The sequence below is a fragment of the Xenopus tropicalis genome, chromosome 8, assembly GCF_000004195.4.
Source record: "Xenopus tropicalis strain Nigerian chromosome 8, UCB_Xtro_10.0, whole genome shotgun sequence".
In the NCBI taxonomy this organism is placed as follows: Eukaryota; Metazoa; Chordata; class Amphibia; order Anura; family Pipidae; genus Xenopus; species Xenopus tropicalis.
In genome coordinates, this window is record NC_030684.2 from 96,180,201 (window position 1) to 96,190,400 (window position 10,200).

The window sequence follows — 10,200 nt, forward strand, 5'->3', positions numbered from 1 at the left end:
GAGTACAGAGGCAGTCCTGGCCCATTCCCTTGTGCCTCACTGCGCCTGTGCTTAACAACTGCTGTGTCCGGTTACTTTATGCTCTGCTTCTTATGCTCTCACATATCGCACTGAGCTACAGCCAGACCCCCAGTAGTGGAAGAGCAGCAAATTAGTGACTGAAAAATAAAGTACTGTTACAGAATGACTCATATATTGATCCTTTACTGGTATGTACAACAGAAAATAAAGCAGTCATTGCTGTCAGTCAGGTGTAGGATCAACAGCAGAACAAGGTGCCTTTTTCTCTAAGCCAGTGCATGAGCTGTGGAAACACAAGCCAAGAGCATTCAGGTGTGTTGGGAAGCTTATTTCAACAACAGTTGGTACTTCCATAGCCCAACAAACCTGTTATTCACTGGCCAACCCTAAAGGAGTCCAATGGATTGGCCTGTGGCTATTGTACAATATGGCCATACACAGCTATGGCCTGTGGTATAATTTTGATTGGCAATCTCCTTCTTACTGAGAAAGCAGACCGGTAGCGGCAGGATATAACAGGCCCATAGAGACACCCCTAGACAGGCAGTGTAGCCAAATCCAGGGCCCCATCAAGTACTTTTGAGTCCAGGAAAGAGATCTTATTGTCAAGCCTTTGCAGCCACCCCAACAATTTTGGGGAGTCCTTAACACAAACATCAGTCCAACTTCAAGGTCAAGACATTAACATTTCTCAGAATGGTTTTTAAACTTATCAATTGCTTATTACAATATATGGAATAGGGAATGTTAGTATGGGGTATGTCCAGGCCCGGATGTGTGGAGAGGCCACAAAGGCCCGGGCCTAGGGCGGCAGAAGTTTAGGGGCGGCATGCCGCCCCGCCGCAAGAACATTTTTAAATTTTGCTCCCATACGGAGCAGTCGGGACCTCTCCCCACTGCTCCGTATGGGAGTTAAAAGGAGCGTTCGAGCATGCGCAATGGGGAGCTGGCACGTAGCGCATGCGCACTGGGAGGGCCGCGTTTGCGCATGCGCACTGAGGGGGGGGAGCGTTCGCGCATGCGCACGGGGGACTCCCACAGGGGCGGCCTCGGGGCGCACCGGATAGAAATCTATATATATATATATGTGTGTGTCGAATCCAAAGAGAGCAGTCACGGCACAAGAGTCAGTGACATAGTCTCTACGCGTTTCGATCCCCAAGGAATCGTCATCAGGATATATATATAAATATATGTATAAAATATGAAAAAGGAACATTACAGACCTCAACGTTTCAGTTCTCCACAGGGACTTTCGTCAGGAGGCAGTACTGTCTTTTCTCTGCCTCCTGATGAAACGTTGAGGTCTGTAATGTTCCTTTTTCATATTTTGTAATAAAATGTATCTTTTTTCAAATATTTTAAATCCTGTGAGTGCTGACACTTTTTTGTCTTATTGTACTATATTTGCTCTTGCACCCAGGTATAATCATTGTTAGTGGTGTGCACCAACTGGCTGTCTAAATATATATATTTATATATAAAAATTTATAAAGAGTGACTTAACAGGCCTTTTACACAATGTTGAAATACATTTTATGTTGAGTTTCTTGGTCACATTCTGAGACCTGATTATCCCTCCCCAGAGAAAGAAAACAACCCAGGTCATTGCTGGAAAATAAACAAGGACAAACTCCCAGTCAACATCAGTAAATGACACCTACCAGCTTTTTATTAGAATGATCCCCTAGGAACATGTGTTCTGATAGAATTTTGAAATAAAATGAAAAATACATTAAATGACAATGCTTATGTTGTAGAGCAATTGAATTTGATGGGCCTGCCATTTCTGCCCATTTGCCTATTTATTAAAATGGCTAGGTTGACACCACCCAAAGTGACCATCTATAGCTGAGCATGTATGACCAGCTTTTAAGGAACCGTTCAGTGTAAAAATAAAACTGGGAAAAATATATGCACTGCGCAAAATAGAAAATATTTCTAGTATCGTTAGTAAGGCAAATCTCCAGTAACACTGGAGTGAGTGGATGTCTAACATAATTGTCAGAACGCTACTTCTTGCTTTCAGCTCTCTAACCTCTTAGTTAGTCAGTGACTTTAGGGGAAGCCACATGGGACATAACTGTTCAGTTAGTTTGTGAGCATGCAGGTCAGATTCAAAAGCAAACTAACTGAATAGTTATGTCCCATATGCCCCCCCCCCCCTTCAAGTTACTGATTGGTTACTGGCTGCTAACAGCTTAGAGAGCTGTAAAGGAGGAAGTAGAGTTCTGGCCATTATGTTAGACTTCTGCCCAGTCCAGCCTTTACAGATTACATTTAGCCTTACTAGCTATATTGAAAAATTTTTTTTTTGCACAGTCTATTGATTTTACCTAGTTTCATTTTTACACTCAACTGTTCCTTTAAGGTCATTGCTAAACAATACAGATGGTGAAGCATTTTAAACAGGGGGCCTTTGCATATGCAGGCATACCATTAAATCCACTAGTCTTGATGCCAGCTGTCAGAATGTTCAGTTACAGTAAAATGAGGTCAGATTTGCATGGCAGTAAATTACAGAGCGATTAGTGAACATAATGTATATGCCATTCACCCAGCACTGGTACAGCAAGTACAGTCATGGCAGCAATCCTTGCTGTAACATGTTGAGATTTTTATTGTGCCATCAGCACTGCAGATCAGCATCTTCCCACACCTCCAGGTATATATAGCCAAATTGCAACCCATTCTGAACCCAATGCTCAAGAAAATGTCCTGTATTTCATGAACATAGCAACCACTTTTTGGCACAAAGCGATGTTCAGGAATCAGTTGGGACACTCAGAGTCTGTGATTGTGCATCCCTCCAACCAACATAATAGCAAGAATATTGATTACCTGTGCAGCAACATCATAAGTAACTGGAAACCAGGGATACGCCACCTCAGGCAAGGGCAGCTCTGGGTATAGGCTTCATCTCGACCCTTACTTATTTTATATTTTTCCAGGACATCTACTTGCAGCTGATGTGGACTCAATTCAACCACAATATGCACATCTGTTTATGACAAAGTTAATGGAATCCCTGTCTACCTATGTTGCTAAGCCTTTGGCCTATCCCACTAAATTGATAATTTCACTTAATCATCTGCACTGGAGGAGAATAGATAATGATTGACATTAACAGTGCCTTAACTATACATAGTGAGAATGAGAATAAAATTGTACATTAATTACAAATTTGCAATTGTTTCAAAATTATTTGGAAATTTAACTGCAAAAAACAGCAATATCTGCCTGGTTGTTTACATCCTCTGCACCCTTGGCTCTCACTCCTGAAACAATGTTGCAAGCCAGCTGATTAAAACTGATTCTCCTAGTTAGTAGAACTGATTTTGCTGCAAACACAAATAACTTTAACACTACTGACATTTTTTAAATTAATGCATATTAAAAAGTTTCTTACAATTTAATTTCTTTCATTTTGCAAAAGAAAACGCTTTTTTGGTGCTACCATCTCAGGAAGAGGTCTATGTTCTCTTGAAGTCACATAGAACATACACATCTGGAGGTTCTGCACACAATCATGAAGGAGCTCCAATATACACTGCACAAGGAAGGCATAATGTGAAGATATTGCCAGTACATTCTCTCTTGGCATATAGATAGCCACCTAAGTGTAATAACTGAGGTATAAATTGCAAGCTCCCAGGGTTAGTGGTTCACCATATCTGGGTACTGGTCTTAAGTTGCTCCCACCCATCAGCTTAGTAGTAGATAAATTGAGATTTTAAAAAGTGGTATAGTTGCAGCTTGGAGGCTTTTGTGTATTAAAGGGCAGTGGCAAACTGGAAGATTTGTCGTCCACAGTTAAATCTCGGCTACCATGGCCGACTAATCTCCCCAAAATACATTCCCACCAGCAATAAAGTGAATCACTAGTAGGAAGGCCAGGCCCGGATTTGTGGCGAGGCCACAAAGGCCTGGGCCTAGGGCGGCACAAGTTTAGGGGTGGCATGCCACCCCGCTGTAACTCAGTTTTGATATTTTGCTCCCTTATGGAGCAATGGGGACCTCTACCCACTGCTCCGTATGGGAGTTTAAATGCCCGCGCCTGCAGCGGTGGGCGGGCGTTAATGTTCATTCGTGCTTGCGCATGAGCACTTGCGGCGGCGGGTGGGGGGGCAGCCTTGAGGAAGGCATACACGGCTCTTCATTTAAACAGTTTTCCTGCACAGTAGACCTCAGGCGACTTTTGAAAACATAGCGCTACGTGTGTTTTGCCACCAGCAGTTAACTTTATCAATGGTGGCAAAGCATTCAGGGAAGGTTTGTCGCCCGCAGTAGCCAAGATTTGACTGTGGCCAACAAATCTCCCCATGTACCACTGCCCTAAATCTAATGGGAGATTAGCCAGGCTCTTGGCCTGCAACAAAGCAGACAGCTGGATGATTTCTTATTCTGGCTTGCTTGGCTCATATGGTTATTGTAATGTATGTTATTGATACAGATAATAAACAAACTGTGGCCATTGTTATCCACCCAGCTCTGGTCTCCATGTGATTGATTCATTTTAGTAAACCAGTAGCTCATCCATCTTACTGGTCCCATGACACTCATGTCACACATCTCTCCAGTGGCATAACTAAGTGCCTCTATAGCTGCTCTAGTCTGCCAAGTTATCAGACCCGATGCTAAATATTTGCAGGGGGCAAACATGTTAGAGCGTAGGTATGAGCGGATGTGAGGGGACAGTGGCTAGGTACCTGTGTGCAGCGGGGGCCTGGCGCATTCTTAGTACACAATGCATCTTTCTGCTTACATGAAACCTGTGCACACATTCACACCACTCACAGTATTAGATACACCTTCAGCTATGGCACTCACAATGCAGTGTACCTTATAAAATGTGTGAAATGCCACAACAAGGGAACTTATGTAGTTAAAAAAGGGGGGGGAAACAGGAGCAGTCTGCAGTGATATTTTTCTGCAATTGCATTTTTAAAAAAAAAAAAAAAATTTAAATCTTCCCATTTAAAATGTGACAAGATTTTTATATTTTGAAAAAAGTACATTGTACTTCTGTGTATATTAATCTGTCATTTCAGTTTCAGTATAAAACTATACCTGAAGAAGGCACCTTGACAATGGCACTGAAAGCTTGCAGCAGTGATCATGCAGGACCCAGTCAAAGCCCAGATCCAAATCCAATAGCAAATATTTATATTCAAACTGCTTGAACCTATTTTTTATAGGTAAAATTGCAGCACTGTATGCAGCTAACATATGCTGCAAAATCGTTTCTTTTTCTATGCACTTTTTTTTAATCTTTGCACACAGCATTTCTCATCTGATGGCATAAGGGCCATTTTGATCTCCCTAAAGGCCCCCATACACGGGCCGATTTTTTACAGTCAAACGGCCGATTCCCAAACGATCCGATACTATCGTTAAGTTATCGTATAGTTGACATTATCGTCCCCAAAATCGATCGGCCAGGTTTAAAATTTTTAGTCGTTTAACGATAAAATCTGCCAGTTGGTGTGAGTGTCAGACATTTGTCTTCGAACGATTGTTCTCTGCGCATGTCAAGATTGCCAGCAGCTGAACTACATAAATAACACGAACATAAATAAACAAATACTGCTTCCGCCACGACATTGGATCGTACGCAAATTATCGTTGCCCGTGGATGGCATATCGTATGGAAACCCGATCGCCATACGATCGTTTGTCGATATAATCGTTCGTCGCACAACGAGTGAAATCGCCTCGTGTATGGGAACCTTAAAGCTGGCCACACACATGGCGATCTGGCACGGTCGCACGAAACATCGTCAGATCCGCCACACACCGTCAGGGCTGAAACAGCTGATAAGGAGGTAGAAACAATAGGATTTCTACCTCCTTCTGCCAAATCAGCCCTGACGGCAGATTTTGGTCAGGCGCCTTCTATGGCGCCCGATCAAAATCTTTTAACCTGGCCGATCGGCGAGTCGACCGATATCAGCAGCTTCCTGCAATATCGGTCGACACGCCGACATGCCATACATGCACCGAATATCGTACGAAACGAGGTTTCGTACGATAGTATCGGTGCGTGTATGGCCAGCTTTAGGGGAGTGCAGTGAGCAGAATGGCCCTTCTAAACAGCAGCCGCATCTCATTAATTTAAAAGGAAACACAGTGTCTGAGGTGGAAACTAGTGGTGTCAGCTTTGTAACACTTTGGTGTGAAAAACTAAGCTTTCTTGAGTGATACACTATTAACAGCTGTAGTGCCTGCAGCACATATTCTATTTAAATGAATGCTAAGTGGGATAACATTGAGGTTATCACAATCATTACAATGCTATAAGCCTTAGGTCAGATGTCCCAAACCTGGGTAGCTGGGCCTCTGGGGAAGCCAGAAGCAGTGGATGCGGGTGCTCCTTACTGGTCAGATAGGTAGAGATTAGAGGTGAATAGGAAAAAAGACAATGAAATAAATTTAAACTTAATCTATTCATCTGTTTCTAGTCATTTTAAATTTACTTTCCAGTACATTTTTCCTATGTACAGATGTCAGCATGCCCCTGGCACATCCAGCTGTTTAAAATGCTAAATTAATTTTGTCGGTGATGTGCAAGATTTGGCTCATGTATTCCTGGAAGCTGTTCCAGCAGAGGTGTCCCTTGGGCTGATACCTTGTGCTACATGGCTAATCAGAATGCAAGTGAGCAGATGTGCAGCATTAATGATCCCAGCCTCAAGCTTATGATTCTGATGCTCGCTCTAGCTGAATACAGAGGAGGCCTCTTATTGGCACACAGTACAGAAAGCATGACTCAGTTTCCAGCAACAGGGACGCTGCACAATATCTTTATGATCCCTCTAGGAGTAGAGTTTACACTGTCAGGCATGTGTAACTATAGAGTAAGAAGATTCTACAACTAACAGGGTGCCCAGGGGGTATAGGGGGCACAGACTGATATACAGTTTTACTATGGTGCCTATTGATCATGCTGTGTAGAATTATTTACATGAGAAAAAGTGTGTAAAAAGCAGTACAAAATAAACATTAAATTTATAAAGGTAAGTATTTAGTGCAGGTTAAATCTCTAGGGAAAAGAGGTGCATTATACATAGCCACAGCTTGTGGGTTACAATACTACCAATATTGCTCAAAAGCAGTAATGCTGTTTTAACTTGTCACCATGCCACCACAGAAATCCCTGTAGCTACCACTTATTTTCTCCCTGTAGGAGCTGCAAGTTGGTACCCCGTGCCACCTTCCAGCTAGTGTCTCATTTGCAACACAGGCTGTGGTTGGTCACAGCACAAAGACATGTCAGGAAACACTTGGTATACACAATGGTATATCTATGAGGATGGCATATCATATTTAGTGGAACACTGGTTACCAACAGCAGTAATAAGTAAGAGGAACAGGAAGTGGCAGATCATTTGCAACTGTCATTATCACTTGTAAGACAAACAACAAAATTCTAAACTCTTATATTTCAATGTGGATTTCTCTCTTTATAGTAATAATAGGTTACAAAATTAAGTTTATAATAACAGTGTTATTCTAATGGCTTATTTGTTGGCAATAAAGCAAGAGGCACTATCTAAGGGGAAGCAAACCCAACAGCCTGGTTACATTGTTACATAGGGTTGAAAAAAGACCAGAGTCCTTCAAGTTTAACCCTTCCAAGTAAACCCAGCACACACAAATCTATACTGACCTATCTATACTCACACACTCACATACATAAACCATATATACAAACATCAATAACAGCTGTAGATATTAGTATCACAATAGCCTTGGATACTATGCTTGTTCAAGAACTCATCCAGGCCTCTCTTAAAGGCATTAACAGAATCTGCCATTACCACATCACTAGGAAGGGCATTCCACAACTTCACTGCCCACACCATTATAAACCACCTATGTTGCTTCAAGTTCTGTTCCTCTAATTGTTTTTATGGGAAAAAAGAACATCCCCCCATCTGCCTATAATCCCCTCTAATGTACTTGTACAGAGTAATCATGTCCCCTCGCAAGTGCCTTTTTTTGGTTGCTTCTAGTAGTACCCGTAGTTTGATTTGTTTCCTTCAGTATTGAGTCAGGCCTGTTGTACCACCCAACAAACTAAGCCTGTATTCTGATGTGCCTCCTACCGTGCACTCTTTTCCTAATCAGGAGCTACCAGAGGGTAAACCGTTAGGGTGAAGACAGCATTAGTTTAGTAGCTGCATTAGATTAGTTACATTAGATTACATTAGTTTAGTAGCTGCATTAGATTAGTTACATTAGATTACATTAGTTTAGTAGCTGCATTAGATTAGTTACATTAGATTACATTAGTTTAGTAGCTGCATTAGATTAGTTACATTAGATTACATTAGATTAGTAGCTACAACGTTTTAAAAATTCACGGTGACCAATTCGCATGTGATTAATTGCAGGGACTTACAGTACAGTAACCTATGGTGGGAAAGTCTTGACAAATAATTGCTCCATGTGTCTTCGCCCTAACAGTCTACAGGCCATTCCATGAAACTGGAAAATTTAGCAACGTTTGGTTTTCTTCTCAAGATTTCTGATTTGCATACAAATGAGCATAGGGCTCCCTCTGCAAATGAGTCTGTCATGTGCAGTCACTTTGTTTATTTCTACCAAGAGCTCACCATTCAGGCTAGGCAAGCCACTTTCTCTAAGAGAAATATTCCATATGCTCACCACAGCAAACAACTTTTGTTGCCTCTTTATTCATCAAGTCTGAAGGTATTCCTGACCTGATTGGGCCAGGATCTGCTAAGCCATCTTCAGATACTGCCTGCTAATATCTAGATCCACTCCTTTGGGCTTCTAGCTAAGCTGTTCGCTTCTAACTTTACTCTGATTGCTACTGACCCAGTATGAATTATAACTCTATTGGTACCACTGTTTAGCTAACAAGAGAGGCACATTTTCACATTATTCTACTGACCACTGGCTTGATATATCCCTGTATACTGTATAGTCTATCATCCACCATGGCTCATAAATTTAATGTCAATGGACACTGGTGGGAAGGGCAAGTGTCCAAAAATTGAAGGAAAGTAATAATACATTGCTGCCTACAATGCGTAACAGTAAATTCACCTGATTTCTTTGAGTCCTGATAATAGACAAGCTTTTTTTCAATGCACCGAGATGCCAATATGCACTTATAATGATATCGAGAACATATCAGGAAGCAGAGAAAATGTAACATCCCTAGCAATTAGGACATTTCTGGATGTAATAGCCACAGTTCCACATTTGTATAACCAAATAAACAAGTCTCTATTCGTTCTCAGCTCTGTGTCTATGAGTTTGCATTACCCAAGCGTATCCTTGCTTAAGAGGAATTCCTATGTGGTTGTTGGTTAGGAACTTCTGTCATAGCTGCTTTCACAAGAATCTTTATTGGAACCACACCAAATTTTCTAAAAATGCTTTTATTCAGTGGTAAAATATGCGTCAAATGGCCCCCCCCCCCCCACAAGAATTTTGCCTCCTCCGGTGATGACCTGAATCCTCAGGAGCATGCTTGCTCCCCCATTAGAAGATGAGGCAGTTCAGCATAAAGAAGATGTAAAGGAATCCTTACTAAGGCAGGACCCCCTCTCCCCCAGGGGGTCTACTGCATGGTAGCCAAACCCCTGCAGGTTGCAAAGTGCTAAAAATGAAGGCAAACCACCATATTTTATTGCATGATGCTCTGCACTGGACTGGAGTACAACAAAATTAAGGAGAAAAGAAAGACAACCATCTCTAGTTCTATTCTATTTACTTTTCTTAGAAGAAAAAGAGATACACCTCAATATCACTTACATTTACTTCTCCATACAGAATACTAGTAATTATTTATTGTGCTGCCCCAGCAGTTAATAGTTGTGTATTAGGTTTAAATATCATGGTTTATATGCATATACATTATTATACTGCCACCTATTGACCAATGTCATATTGCAAGATGCTTATTTCTTAGTTGTAAACCTTCCCATTCCCCTTCGTTTTATGTGAGGTTAGTTCCTCCCATCATCCCTTTCCTGTTCCTGCTTTCCACATGTGAGGAGCTACTCTATGGGTTAGGAAAGCAATATTCTTTTTTGACCTCCAGCATTTGTTCATCCACTCCAGCATTTATACATCTGCTCTATTAATGCAACCTCCCCCAATTTATTAAAATGACATGTGCTATAGATAAAGTTTTCTTTATTT